The following is a 16377-nucleotide window of genomic DNA, read 5'->3' on the forward strand; positions in this document are numbered from 1 at the left end:
CAATAGAAAACAGGGTAGCCTAGTGGCTAGAGTGTCTCCACTAAGAACAGAGAAGCGTATCGGAGATTGGTGGACGAACGAGAAGTGAGTAGGTAGTTGAAAAACGCATGCGGTCAAAAAGTAGGTAACTCATGAATGACAGACAATTCACATGATCTCGGTCGCCGCGGACAACGTGACGCACAACAGCCGCGAGAAAGTTGAATTAGTCGCGATTTCATTGGTCGGAAAATAAAAAGCGAGTGTGGAGAGGAAATCTTCTGCGATTGAGAATGTAATGTATGCTGTATCGCAGATAAACAATTCTTATATCATTAGAGTTGTATTCTGATGTTCTTGCAGTAGTATAAGGAATCATAACAGACGTATCACCATTATAATAATAACAGCAACAATATTATGAAAAGAACAAATTTTTCCACGCTGGAAATATTTTTATTAATTTAATAATTACTATCTAAATGTCTTTAGGTATTTATTTATTTTGAAGAAAAAAAATTGCACGTACATAATATTATACACATTTTGATGAACAAAATTACATGTTTCAATGTGATAAACGAGATTTTATGTAAAGTATTGATTATTTATTTAACTGCCAAGAACAATTAACTTAAATTAGCATTGGAAATAAAAGCCTCAAAGTAATATAAAGCACACTGATTAGCATTAATTCTTTTTAAGATTATTGTATAATCGTATAATTGTGCAATATTTGGTTGACAAGCCCAAGTCACGTTTTATCGGTAGAAACGACATTATACCATTAACTTCATCAGCGTCCTTATTGGAAAATATTTTGACAAATTCGTCGTACACCTCTTGACCAACTGTAAGATCGGATTGAAATCAGAAAAGCATCCATCCACGACCGTTGTCCACATGCCATTTGATCATACGGGCTATTCCTGATATTGTTGTTATCACTATTTATCAATCTATCAATTTCAAAAGGAGCTACAAGTAAGTGTTTATATCTGTCCTGTGTTTGTTTGTGGTTTGACTGTATAACTTTTTTTAAAAACTTAATATTAATATTATTTTGTTGTGATTGTTTTCCTTTCTTTTTTTTTGTATTTGTTTGTTTGTTTGATTTGAAATACAACTGCGCTTATAAAACCTAGAGCTGATCAGTTCTATCAATAAGATGTGATTTTATGTATACTTATTTACAAGTCTATCATAACGTCCCAAATTTTATTGTATCGTTGGTTTAATGCAACGACAATTACCCCAGCTCCTTGTTATCATCCTTTATAGCATTCTTACTATGAGAAAATAAGCAAACAATTTTTTAAAATTTGGTCAGAAAACACTTCCTTAAAAATTGTTCGGTTAAGATGATTCTAATCTTGTTAAAAATTCTCAAAATTGGGAATAAGTCCCAGGTTTGAGAGTTTTAGACAAAATGAGGATCATGTTAATGGACCGATATTTGAAGGACGAATTATCTGGCCAAATTTTTAAACGCTTTTTAATAACATTAATAGTACGGCATGTCAATGCATATAAACTGTTTTCTAAATATTTTTACTCTTCCGAACGCTTTTTGTGATGTAAATCATTATCTACAAACACATATAAAAAGTAAAGGAACGCTCTATAGTTTTAAGCCCGTGATTTAATCTTTAAAAATGAAATGGATTGTTTCTTCTATTTCGATATGTTATAGATAGTATGCGCTTGGCTAGGAAGCTCACAACATTGCCATCCGGAAGTATAACGGACCAACACACAAAACTCTGCGTACACATGTACTTTTATAGTCTGGATAATACAGTTAAGTGATAATTACTCATAACCGTGGATGGCAAAAAAATAAAAAATAAAACAATAACAAAGACATGCGTGACGTCTTCTTCGTTCTATCTATAGGCGGTAAAAATCCTCTAAAATCTTTGCCTATCGTTATTTCGGCTTATTTTCATTTATATCAAAAATCTAGAGGTGACGTAACGAGTCAATAAAATGTGTAATAAAGGGAGTAAAAATGACTCTTATATTACGTCGTTTACTTTGTTTTGAATCTTTTACATGAGTCATTTTACTCCCTTTATTTGATCTTGTTCTGGTGTATGGGTGAGACATTTAGGCGATCTCAAACTAAGTACACTTACAGTGTGCTCTTGGAACCTACATCTGTTCCCTATTTCAACTATTCTCCTTTGTCTTATTTTTTCCTCAAGTCCTTTTAATTATACATTTAGAATCTTTTCACTATCAAATTTCCTTCCATTGTACTGGCGCTGATATGACCTAAATGTGTTGCAAGCACCTTAAAACCCTTAATAACAAACAAATCATTACTATAATATATATTGTCATTTAACACGTACTGTGACGTGGCCATGACGGATGAGTCCCTGCATCACAAATGATATGACCCGTCGTATTATAACGGTAGTTAATATCTAATTTTATATATATATATAATTATATATATAATATAATATATATTATTGGAACGAAAATGTGCGGCTATTGTGGTCTTGTGGTGGGACACTCGCTTTCGGATATAAAGGTCCTGGGTTCATTGTTGAATCTTTGGACTCCCATTCTCTCACCGTACTTAAGTGTATAATGAGTACCTGGCCGTTAACAGCGTTATCTCTGTCGGAAAAAAAAACGTATCATCGGCTAACAGGCATCATGTCTCGTACTTTATGTCATGTGTTGCTGTTGGTTAGGGACCCTTTGTTAAGCGCTTTGAGCACGTTTAGTGGATATTGCGCTATATAAAAGCTCAATTAGTTGATGGAAATTGAATTTCATCATTTTTATTATTATTATCATTGTTATTATTATCATCATCATCATCATCATCATCATCATCATCATCATCATCATCATCATCATCATCATCATCATCATCATCAATCATCATTATTATCATTATATTATTATTATTATTATTATTATTATTATTATTATTATTATTATTATTATTATTATTATTAATTATATTATTATTATTATTATTATTATTATTATTATTATTATTATTATTATTATTATTATTATTATTATTATTATTATTATTATTATTCATTCATCATCATCATCATCATCATCATCATCATCATCATCATCATCATCCTCATCATCATCATTATATATTATTATTATTATTATTATTATTATTATTATTATTATATTATTATTATTATTATTATTATTATTATTATTATCATTATTTATTATTATTATTATTATTATTATTATTATTATTATTATTATTATTATATATTAATATATTATATATGTATCTCATCATCATCATCATCATATATCATCATCATCATCATCATCATATTAATATTATATATTAATATAATAATAATAATAATAATAATAATAATAAATAATATAATAATAATAATAATAATAATATAATAATAATAATAATAATAATAATAATATTGCTAAGAAATGATAGAGTTTTTCCAAGTTCAGGGGTGGAATAATTATATTTTCACATTCTATACACCGCCAAGTACCTCTACTCTACCAAGACAACGGGGTTCAAAATATTTCATGATTTGCAATCTACTGGAGCACTTTATCTCTTGAGGACACCTTACCCGGATGAAAGAGTCTGTTAATGACCTTTTAGAAAAGTCACAATTTCACATAAAATTAATTCCTCGTGTAATGTTGCCACTATTCATTATCACTTTGGTCAGGCGACAGATTAGTTTCAAACTAATCAAGGAAATCATGTAACGTTAATAGATAAACTCGGGAGGTGCCATATTATTATTTGACCAATCGCGATAATCAAATATTAAGTCGGAAATTCCCAGACTGCTGAGGATATGATTATAAGTCATTAGGATTGACCAATTTTATGAATTTGAAGAGTATAATATGGTCGCACAGTGCGGCCGGTCTTGAAAGGCAAAAATAATAATGTAATCCAATCCTACTTTCTACAAAAATACTATATATTGAACCAATGGTATCATTTCTTTCATTAGAACATTCAATTGGCCCTAGGGGTTTATTTTGATTAAGATTTTGCGCCAAAGTTAAATGTCACTTTGTCTTTTCCCATGCTGCCTCAATCAGGTGTCAGCCATTTTGTGACGGAAATGTGAATATAGCCTCAACGCTAAACGACAGCTACATTCACTTTCCTTAATGAGGGAAGCTGATAAGACATATATAGTTAAGAAAAATAAACGTCAGCATTTCTATAATGCACATATCCACAAGATGTGATCGCGGCGTTTTACAAAGGGTCCCTAGCCAACAGCAACACTGGGTAAGTAAGACAAGGCATGGCATGCCGCTTGTTAGGTGATACAGTTCACTCCGCATAATCGCACATCGGTTTATCGCAGACTCCGCTTACACTCTACTCCCGACAAACGGAATTTTTTTGTTTGTAACCTCTCCGCTTAAAAGCACACTTTCTCCGCTTAATCGCTCCACTTTGATTCCATCTTGATTGGAGAAAAATATATAAAAATACACAAAAAGGGAATGAAAATGTGATTCTCATTGAACCATTTCCGCACGTTAATATCGTAACACGCGTGAAAGAAGCTTTCATATCAACACAATTCCACTGTACCTCTGACCCCGACTAGGTCAGATGCGCAATGCTTGTTCACTGATATCAAAGGATTAACTGACACGACGGGCTAATTGACTCATCAGCACTCGCTGTCTGCATCACAAGGTGTGAACCGTGATTGCAGCCCATCCAATGCAGTGTGTTTGTTTACATTGTCTGAACACTTGGTTGCAATTCTCTATCTGTGCCTTGTTTTCCTCTACTGGGCCACGAACAATAAGAAAGGAGAGGAGTCGCGTCTCAGCTTTTGATTGATCTATCTATAGTTCGAAGATGACGTCACTTAGGTCTTTGTTATTGTTTTTTGCCATCCGCGTTTATGAGTAATGCTCACTGAACTGTATTAACCTAACTATAAACGTTCGTGGATACACACAGTTTTGTGTGTTGGTCCGTTTTACTTCCGGATGGCAATGTTATGAGCTTCTTAGCCAAGCGCATACTATCTATACGGTTCCTGTCCACATATATACACTCAAAAGGCAACTGAACTGGCATCGTCAAGTCACGTCTTTCTCCCCATCAGAATACTGGCTTTCGAGATGGAGAGGTCGACAAAATGCCGTGTTTCCAATGATTGAAGTGATGAAGTTTTGAAACGACTTCTTCGGCAGTACGACTCTAATGACATTTACAACGCCGATGAGACGGGCTTGTGGTGGAAAAAAAGGCGAAAGAACGAATCGCATGAATAAGAAAAGAGATTTTAAAAGAAAAGCAAAAAAAAAAAAAAAAAAAAAAAAAAAAAAAAAAAAAAAAAAAGAAAAGAAAAGAAAAAGAAAAAACAAAATAAAACAAAATAAAAAGAAACAAAATATACCGTTCTAATGAGTATATGGCCTTAAACACGACAGTCCCAAGCCCGTAGATAACTCAGAGGGGAAGGTACTACATGAATGGCAAATTAAATTTGGTCCTTTAATGCTATTTTTATATTCTCCGTTTAATCGCACACCCCCGGGAGTTTAGATTAGTGTGCCGATTAAACGGAATTGACTTTATTTAAAAAACAAAAAAACAAACTTGATACTTCACGTCATATCCACTCTGACATAATACGGGATTGATGCTATTGGTCAGAATACCGTATAAATAGTCATGTGATCATCACATGATGTATTGAATGCCAGGTCAACAGGTTAAATGAAACTAAATATTATGTTGACTAATTAGAAAAGAATATCGGGTCAGAATAATTAAGGGTCATTGTTTCTACACAGAGACTAAGGCCGAATTCATAATATAGCATTGCACTTATAGCCTGGAGATCCGGGTTCCTGCGGCACTGAATTCTGCCGGCCTTTACTCGAGACAGACCACATAAAAAATTATATCTCTTGGCATTGCACCTGCACTCTGCGGCAGACACATTCGTGTGTTGTGCAAAATACATAAATCTCCGATCGCTCACTTTGCGGTGGTGAGCTGCGGCACTGAGTTTAACCGGCCTTTCTTCGCTTTCGAATTACTCATTAAACGTGAATGGCAAAAAAAAACAATAACAAAGACCCGTGTGACGTCAACTTCATTCTATCTATAGGTTGTTTTTGATCTGTTGCTTGTGTATATCAAGGAGTGGGTGTTATAGTATAACATTCAAAATTGTTTTTCCCCATGTTTACATTCCTTGGCGCAACTTTCATATGAAAATTTGGAAGTGTTTAATCCTGAATATTGTTCTATTCATAGTTGTAAGATTTGTAGTCAAAATATTCGAAATGTCTTTATCTACTCGGTGAATAAAAACATAAAAAAATTTTTTTTCATGTTATCCCACCTCTTTGTTCACACCCATACTCTTAATATAATTTAGCGGGATATATATGTAATTTAAAGCCATTCCAGCCCCCCCCCCCCCCCCCTTGCGCCCCCCCCCCCTTTTTTTTTTTACAAACATATTCTCATTCCTAAAACCGAGATGCCGTATCAATACCAATGGAGGTTTTCAGAGAGACACACACACAAACACACACACACACACACACACACACACAAACACAATCACACATACGTAGGCACGAACTCACGCACAACTTTTCACTCTCAATATTTTCAAGTTCATTTTGTAAAGGCTCTTGAATTTGCTTGCGAAAGTCAATATGAAGTGTTGTTCACCTCCTTCTAAATTCGTTTATAAAAATAAAGAGAAGAATGCGGAACTAACAGGAGTGAGCAAAAAAATTAGCATAACATTATCAGCCTTAGCCAGTAACGGCCATACTCTGGAGAAACACGTTATTTAATATTTGATCTTATAACTCGTCCTTCAAATATCGATCGATGTAAATGACCATCATCTTGGCAAAAACTCCAAAACACGAGACTTTGTTAACGACTTCGTGACGTCCCAGGTTTGAGAGTTTTTGCCAGGTTGAGGGTCATTTAAATCGATTGATATTTGAAGGACGAGTTTTCTGGCCAAATGTTGAAATACGAGTTTATCCTGAATACGACAGTTAACTGGTTAAAAGATCAAACTCCAAATTCTGGCAAAGTTGTGGTCCCGACCCTGATCCATGAACGACGAAATTCCTTTTAATTAATTTTCATCGCATTTACAGTAAACAGCCTGGGCTATATTTAGTATTATCTTGAATTGTTAATTCATTTCCTACTTAATCACCCCCAGGGAACATCAGTCTGTTATTCAAATTCAAATACTTGTTTTGACCTGCCTGTAATGAAATAAACAATAATTGGAAGGGGCGTAAAAAATAGAAATTCATTGGCCGAGAAACGGTAAAAATACGGTAAAACATTTTTAAAAATGAAATATAAACAAAGTTGAAAAAGTGCAAATAAATAGAGTTGTTTTTTTTGAAGCGCACTAAATTGATTTTACGCGTTCCTGCTTTGTTGACCGACACCCACACCCCCTCCTCAACAAAATTGACTTGTTCATACGTTAAAAAAAAAAGAAGTAAAATTGTAATATCACCTATCAGGCGTCAATTCTCTTTCTACATGTTACGTGATGCTGTTGGTTAGGGATCCCCTGTAAAGCACGTTGAGCACGTTAAGTGGATATTGTGCTATATAAAAGCTCAAGTTTTTCAAGTTAAAAAAAATATGTGTTATATTATGATTTGTAAAATCAACAGTGATTCCATTGCTGGTCCAAATACTTCATCTAATGGGAACTGAGCTGCAGCTAAACAGATTTCTGTTTTGTGCGGCTGTGGTCTTGTGGTATGAAAATCTCTTTCGGATCGGAAGGTCCTGGGTTCGAGCCTTGCTCGACGCGTAGTTGAGTCCTTACTTGGAACAGGCTCTGTACTCATATTCTCTCAAATGACTACCTGTCCGTTAACAGCGTTGTCTCTGTCGGAGAAAAAGTTGTAAGATCGCCTAACAGGCGTCGTGTCTCGTTCTACATGTTACGTGTTGTTGTTGGTCAGGGGCACTTTGTAAAGCACTTTGAGCACCTTTAGTATATATTGCGCTATATAAAAGCTCAATTTAATAGTTGATCTTTTACAATCACGTTTTTATGGGTTTAAAGTACAAATTGTCAACACGTTTGCTTCAGAGTTAACTACTCTTTGTTGATAATTTGAGTTATTTTCTCGAGTGAAAATCTTAAATCAAAACGAGTCTCTATAGGCCAATTAATGTGATTTTTATCTTCTTGTTAATCCCCTAGTCATCAGAAACTAGTCATGAAACGAGATATCTAGTCTAAACGTAACAAGAAGAAAGAAGTCAAAACAATTGGATTGAACTGAAAATTTTAACAAGAATATTCCTGCTGTCTTCTGCATCTATTTTGACTTGGCCTCATAAACGTGGGCCATGGGGCAGAGTTTTACACGGTTCTCTCTCTCTCTCTCTCTCTCTCTCTCTCTCTCTCTCTCTCTCTCTCTCTCCCTTTCTCTCTCTCACTCTCTCTCTGTCTATCTATCTATCTATCTATCTATCTATCTCTCTATCGATCTATTTATCTTTTCTCTCTCTCTCTCTCTCTCTCTCTCTCTCTCTCTCTCTCTCTCTCTCGTTATGTAATAGCGTCATCACGTTTAGCGCGGATCATTAATTACTATAGATGACTCATGATCGTAATCATGCCTTTATGGATTTTAAACCAATGCTTACGTACAAAGGAAGTGGTAGACAAAAAAAAATGACTATAATACTCTTGTATAATACCGATTTAAGTAGTGGGTAAAATGTATTAAAAAATATTTTATGGGTAAAAATATACTTTACACGAACAGATAACTTTAAGCAAGTGTGCTACTTTCTGTGATGAAATATGTTCAATGGTAAAAGTATTCCTTGTTTTAATTTTTAAACAACTCAAATGATCAAAAAACAGCATTAAGTACAGTTCACATTGATGGAAACGTGCTGAGAATTCTTCATGAAAATCGATGACTCGATGTAAGAACTCCTGATAATCCGATGATATGTTATTAGGCGATGAAAACAGAGAAGTGCGATACGTTATATTTAGCCGTACTCCGAAAAATACACATTTAAGAAATTGGCCAGAAAGTTCTTCAAATATCAATCGGTTAAAATGACCTTAACCTTGTCAAAAACGATCTAACATGGAACTTCGTTAAAGTCCCAGGTTTGAGACTTTTCGATAAGATGGGGGTTATTTTAATCGGTCGATATTTGAAGGGCAAGTTTCTGAGTAGAATTACGAAAAAAAAGTGTTTTATCACAGCACGGTGATATTATTGTTGGCATTATAAACTATGTAAGTCTTCATCAGATAACTGAAGGAGTTGTAGAGTAAGGATTTCCGGCGATGACTGGGAATTTTATCAGACACGAAATATGCAATCGTCTATGTATGTCCATGTGTGTGTGTGTGTGTGAGAGAGAGAGAGAGAGAGAGAGAGAGAGAGAGAGAGAGAGAGAGAGAGAGAGAGAGAGAGATCATTTGAGTTTTGTATTTGAGCGAATGTACATGAGTGTTTTATGATGTCATTATTATCACGCCGACATAATGATAATCCCCAAATACATAGATACAAATCGAGCAATCGTACAAATCTACCATTTTACTCTGACAAAAACACCTTTTGAAAATTTGGGCCAGAAATCTCGTCCTTCAAACATCGATCGATTAAAATGACCCACACGAAACTCCGCAAAGTTTCAGGTTTGAGAGTTTTTGCCAAGATGAGGATAATTTTAACCAATCGATATTTGAAGAACGAGTAATCTGGTCAAAAGTTGTTAAAATGTGACATTGTTTTGTTTCAGAGTACGACAGCCCAGACCCGGCATGCATTGAGTCATATGTAGATAACCCACATCCTGAATCCGAAAACATTTGCATCATATGTAGATCACTCACTCATTCACTCATTCGCATGACCAGATGATCGTCCCGGAGACTTGCGGGATGCAGAATTCACAACTTTGCACCACTCTTTCCGGTCGTTGGTCTTGTCCGGTAGCTTTCCCATGTCAAGTCAAGTCCATTCCTTGATGTTGTCATGTCACATTTTCTTCTTGTCTTACTCTCTTCCTTTGTCCTTCAACTGTTCCTTGCAACACTGTCTTGCATAAACTGTCATGACGAATTGTTGTGTGACCAAACTAGGACAGTTTTCTTCTTTTTATTATTTATTGACAGCAGTTCTTCCTGTTTTCCAGCTATATCTTCCACCTCTTCCCGGATGTCTTTGTTTGTCCTGTGTTCGGTGTACAAGACACAGTAGTCTTATTTTCAAATAAGATGCGAAGTTCTGTTTCTGCGTTTAATTGTAAAGCGCTTTGAGCACATTTAGTGGATATTGCTCTATATAAATGCTCAAAGCTCAAATGAATGCCACACCTCACATCCATTTATAACAGTCTGGACAAAAAAAATGATTGTAGACGATTTTGCTTCACTCTGAAAATGCTGCTCTCCAGCTTCCCTTTCCCCCTTCATTATTTCTTTTACTATTCTCTTTCAACTGTAGGTTTAATTATCACGATACTAGAATCAGTGGCCTCTAAATCAGTCTTCTAAAATGACCATGAGTCTGGTAAAATGGCCATAAACCAAGTCTGTCGCGAAAAATGTGACGTCAGAGACCACCCAGACCTAAGCCTGACACGCTTTGAAGACATCAGTATTAATTAATTAAGACGTCATTACCATAACAATATGGTCACATCATGGACACGTCTTTACCAACATTGCAGCGGCTGATCGATATGACACATGTGCTGTCGTCGGTACGTCACTTGTTGTTAGTTGTCAGTCACATTAATTAACCCTGGGTTTGCAGATCTATGAAGCTGTTCCAATTTTATCATAAAATGATTGTTGTGATAATTATGTAATCACACTATGGCCATTCTTGTCATTATTACGTGGGTTGTTAATCCAATGATAACAGCAATTCAATAAATATACCTGATTATCTGTAGTACTTAAATTGTTAAGCAACTGTTTATAATGTATAACATATTATGTTTCAATAATTGTTGTGAAAGTGAAGTCTAATTTAGAGTGATTACACAACGTATTGATAGAAAAATTAAATAGAATGGAATATACATACAACACTTGCATCATACCGTTTCAATTAATTTATTCAACCTGCTTATTCTTAGTTGTAATTTGTTTTTGTTCATCTATTTTTTTTCCTGAATTTTGTCATAAGTGGAATCTAGTGTTAATGTACGTTTAAATAAATCAATGGTACTATGAGTTTCCCTTACGGTACCCCTTATCTCATCCGTTTTTCATTCGATTAATTTTATGTTTTCATTTTCAAATATTTCTCTTATAAGACAGGACCAAATGCTACATAATGCATGTTGTAAGAAGTCGATTGTCTCTTACTTTATGATGACCTGCTTTATCAAAAGCATTGCAGAAATAAGATAATGTTGACTGAATTGTGATTTGGCTCCAATAATATAATGACAGTTTTGTTTTTTTATAATGGATAGCTGGATCTCTTAGATCTGGCGGAAGTAGCCTCATGCTACACATGATGTACCAATTAACGCATACAGTCAATTTAAAGCGACAGACACCAGAAGAATATCTGGCTGCATGAATTTCATGGTTTGAAAAAACTAGCTTGCAATGACTTGAACTTGAGCTTTTATATAGCGCAATATCCACTGCACATGCTCAAAGCACTTTACAAAGGGTCCCTGACCAACAACAACACGTAAAATGTAGAACAAGACACGACGCCTGTTAGGCGATCTTACAACTTTCCCCCCGACAGAAACAACGCTGTTAACGGACAGGTACTCATTTTATAACTGTGTAAGGTGAGAGAATATGACTACACTTTGAGTAAACTTCTCAAAATAATTCAATTAGTGACCTCACTTTGCTTTTTCTCCTAGAGAACAACACTACAACCGAAACTCCGGTCGCATCGACAGTCCACGTCTCTTTGTGAAATCTTCAGGATCTGATGTTAGTGATATTAACATCGAGCTATTTGATGAGTCAGTTTTGGAATGAATGATTTTTAGGTATTAATTAAATTAGTAATAACATTAATTGATTATGCAATTGTAGTAGTCTTAGAAAGAACCAAGTCCCAGAACACTTCATGTCATATCATCCTTTACAATTTAATTCATTATTAGTTTTTTTTTTTGCTCGATCCTTTAATCTCTTCTTTAGACTTCATTAGCTTTTGAACGTTTATTATAAGCTTAGCTGTGTAATTGTTTTCAACGCTTGCATACAAAGTCAAAAATCGCAAGTTCGCAACATATGCAAACATTTTAAATTACACTGATAAAATTATTGTAAATCAATTCGCGCAACTTGGATCAGTAGATCTGATGTTTGAAACAAGGTCAAGAAAAGGTAATAATAAATTAAAGATTTTTTCCTATTATTCTTTCGGCCATGTTAATAATAATAATAATAATAATAATAATAATAATAATAATAATAATAACAATAATAATAATAATAATAATAATAATAATAATAATAATAATAATAACAATGATAATGATAATAATGATGATAATGATATGAATAATAATAATAATATTAATAATAATAATAATAATAATAATAATAATAATAATAATAATAATAATAATAATAATAATAATAATAATAATGATGATGATAATAATAATAATTATAATAACAATAATAATAATAATAATAATAATAATAATAATAATAATAATAATAATAATAATAATAATAATAATAATAATAATAATGTTGATACTAATAATGATAATAATAATAATAATAATAATATAATAATAATAATAATAATAATAATAATAATAATAATAATAATAATAATAATAGTAACGTAAATCATTCATACTGTGCCTATTTCGTATACATATTATAGTTTCCATACATTCCACGATAACAAGAATTCGGACAATACGGCTGTACTCTGAAAATCACACATGTTTGGGCCAGAAAAATAATCCTTCAAAAGTTATGAATTGAAATGACCCTCATCTTGTAAATAAAAAAAGTAACGTCTCAAACCTAGGACTTCATTCGGACTTTTTGACAGAAGGAGGGTTATTTTAATCGATCATTGTTTGAGTGTCAAATCTTCTGGCCAAAATTGTTAAAAATGCTTTGTTTTGTTTTTTTCTCCAAAGTACAGAGAATATTAGAGAATAAAAACTTTGAATTCCAATATATCCGAAAGTACTTGAGACCTTGTCTAACAGACACATTACTCCCATCATGGCTGGCTGGAACGAAGGATTAGACCAATCTCTATTACACTTTACTGTTCGGCTATGCGGTCTAATGGTATGATACTCGTTTTCGGATCGGAAGGTCCTGGGCTCGGGCCTCGCTCGGCGCATAGTTGAGTCCTTGGAGAAGGCTCTTTACTCACAATCTCTCACCGTACTCAGGTGTAAAATGAATGCCCGGCCGTTAACAGCGTTGTCTCTGTCCGAAAAAATTGTGATATCGCCTAACAGGCGTCATGTCCCGTCCTTCATGTTAAATGTCGCCGTTGGCCAGGGAGCCCTTGTAAAGCGCTTTGAGCACGTTTAGTGGATATTGCGCTCTATAAAAGCTCAACGTTTTAAATTACATTTAGGACCCATGCAGCTCCGTTTGCTTACGTGGCGAGTGCTTTGCAGTTGAGACATTGGGAGCCGTTATTGCGAATGAGATACTAATGCTATGTTCTTAAGTGAAATAAATACTCACTATTTCTGTCCGTCAAGTCAATTTGATCTAACAACACACTTAACTGTGTGTAATTCTGAACTTTTCTAGTCCGATTGATAGTATCTAGTGAAAGCTAATCACCCAGTGGCGGTATAAAGAAAATGTCAAATAGCTGAGTGATGTCATCTGCATTCAATCCAATGCTCAATGCGAGACCTACTCGACATACAGATACAACGGGAAAAATTGTAACCCACAGTCAATCTGGCATTATGTGTGCAGCTTTGTGGTCTTGTGGATCCGACGGTCCTGGGATCGAGTCTCGCGCGATGCATAGTTGAGTCCTTGGAAAAGGCTCTTTACTCACATTCTATCACCGTACTCAGGTGCAAAATGGGTACCTGGCCGTTGACAGCTTTGAATATGTCGGAAATAAATTATAAGATCGCCTAACTAGCTAGCATCATGTCTCGTTCTATATGTTGCTGTTTGGAAGGGACCATTGAAAACCGCTTTGAGCTTTAAGTGAAAATTGCACTATATAAAAGCTCAATTTTTTTTCATGTCAGTTTTATGTCAAATTCTATGAATTCTCCTCTTTTATCATATTTCAATGTAATGAATAGCTATATATAAATTACGTATGAAAATCAATTCTAAACATCAAGTTTAATCCAATCTCATCCAACTCAATCCATACTATTGTAGTTGCAACTCTGAAGATATAGAGAGACGCAATAATATTTGTGCGGTGTGGGATGGTGTTAGGCTATGGCTCTGAATCACAATAATTATCTCCTCCTGTGGCAATAGCATGAATCCTGTTTTTTAGATAATCGGTCACAATTGTTGGGTTTTGAGGATTTAACTGCCGTACTCTGGAAAGACAAGTATTTCTACTTTAAAAATTGGCCAGAAAACTCGTCTTTCAAATATAGATCGATTTAAATAAATAAAATAAACAAAAAATATAAAAATATCCCTTTATTCATCCCATTGGGGAAATTTGTCTCTAGGGAAGACTGGAATAAACCCAGGCGTCAGGCGCAGTGCAGCAACGCAAATTGAGCTAAGGCGAGGTAACTTGCTCAAGGCCACACAGCGAAGCGGCGGATGATCGAACTCGGTACCTTTTGGGTACGCTGCAAAGACCGTACCGTGGAGCTACGCTGTCCCATAATAATCCTCACCTTTGTAAAAACTCTCAAACCTGGTAACTCGCAATAATTGACCAGAATAAATAAGAGAAGATAACTAGTAAGTAATCGATGTAAGGTGAGGATATATAGATACGTGAATCATAACATTCAATTTGATACTCGTATTACAATATTGTTATATTAAAGTACACTATAAAATGCACAATTCACAATAATAAAGCTGTGAGTGTTAAGTGTTTATGTATGTGTGTGAGTGTGTGTGTTTGTATGTCTGTGTTTGTGCGGGATTGTGTAAACGTGCTTTTGTGTATCTGTGACTAATTATTTGAATGTCTATATTATTTGTACGTGTGGGTTTGTGTGCATGTAAGTAGGGGTTATGCATATTGTTTTATGCGACAACAATAATAATAATAGTTATTAATCCAATATTGATAAATGTACGTTATAATTCAATAACAATTAACAGTCTACTACATTATTTTATAAGAGAGAAGAGAGAACGAGATTGTGGAGTGGGATAAGGAGAGGAGAAGAAAAGGGGGTGAGGTGGGGATAGAGTCATTGAGACAGAACATGGATGTAAGTGATATTACAGAGGAAATGGTGGAGAGAGTGAACTGAAGTGTAAGTGTAATTAGATAGATAGATAGATAGATAGATTGATAGATAGATAGATAGATAGATAGATAGATAGATAGATAGATAGATAGATAGATAGATAGATAGATAGATAGATAGAAAGATAGGTAGATAGATAGACAGATATATAGATAGATAGGTAGATGGATAGATAAATAAATTAAAGAGCGAGCGATATATACGCATATCAATATATATATATATATATATATATATATATATATATATAATATATAAGAGAGAGAGAGAGAGAGAGAGAGAGAGAGAGAGAGACTGTGTGAGTGTGTATGTGTGTGTGTGTGTGTGAGAGAGAGAGAGAGAGAGAGATAGAGACGAAGCCCGATATCCTGATGTTACTATTCTGTGATGCCTGCTAGTTAGTATTTCTTATAGTGCTAATTACGTTACAAACCTTGACGGCAGTGAGACAACGGGGGAGTTAATTATGTTTAAAATATGTGTTATTAGCCAAGCAAACCAATGCAGAGAACACATTCTGGTGGGAGAAAGATTGAGATGGGATAAAAGGGGGTGGCGAGGAGAATAGTGAAATACGAGATCTGCTTCTTCCTTCCCTCACCTCCCCCCCCCCCCCCCCCACCCTCTATCTCTATCTATCTATCATCATCTATCTATCTATCTATCTATTATATATATAATATATATATATATATATATATATATCTTCTTCTCTCTCTCTCTCTCTCTCTCTCTCTCTCTCTCTCTCTCTCTCTCTCTCTCTCTCTCTCTCTCTCTCTCTCTCTCTCTCTCTCTCTCTCTCTCTCTCTCTCCCCTGCTCTCATATTCTATAACATTAAATATGATCTAACGCCACAAAACACTATCATGTTGGATGAATATAAAATTTCAAAATCAGATTTTATAATCAAAATGAC

General features: G+C 34.5%; 1 protein-coding gene across 1 annotated transcript in view; it reads left to right on the plus strand.

Moving 5' to 3' along the window:
* Positions 1 to 204: 204 nt before the first annotated feature.
* Positions 205 to 16377, plus strand: part of LOC144970758 (uncharacterized) — a 134142-nt gene continuing 117969 nt past the window's right edge. The window contains exon 1 of the mRNA XM_078910751.1: positions 205 to 963. The gene's annotated coding sequence lies outside the window, so the exon portion shown is untranslated. The remainder of the gene's footprint in view (positions 964 to 16377) is intronic.

The sequence above is a fragment of the Berghia stephanieae genome, chromosome 4 (assembly GCF_034508935.2).
Source record: "Berghia stephanieae isolate SIO BIC M18660-M18661 chromosome 4, UCSD_Bste_1.3, whole genome shotgun sequence".
Classification (NCBI taxonomy): Eukaryota; Metazoa; Mollusca; class Gastropoda; order Nudibranchia; family Aeolidiidae; genus Berghia; species Berghia stephanieae.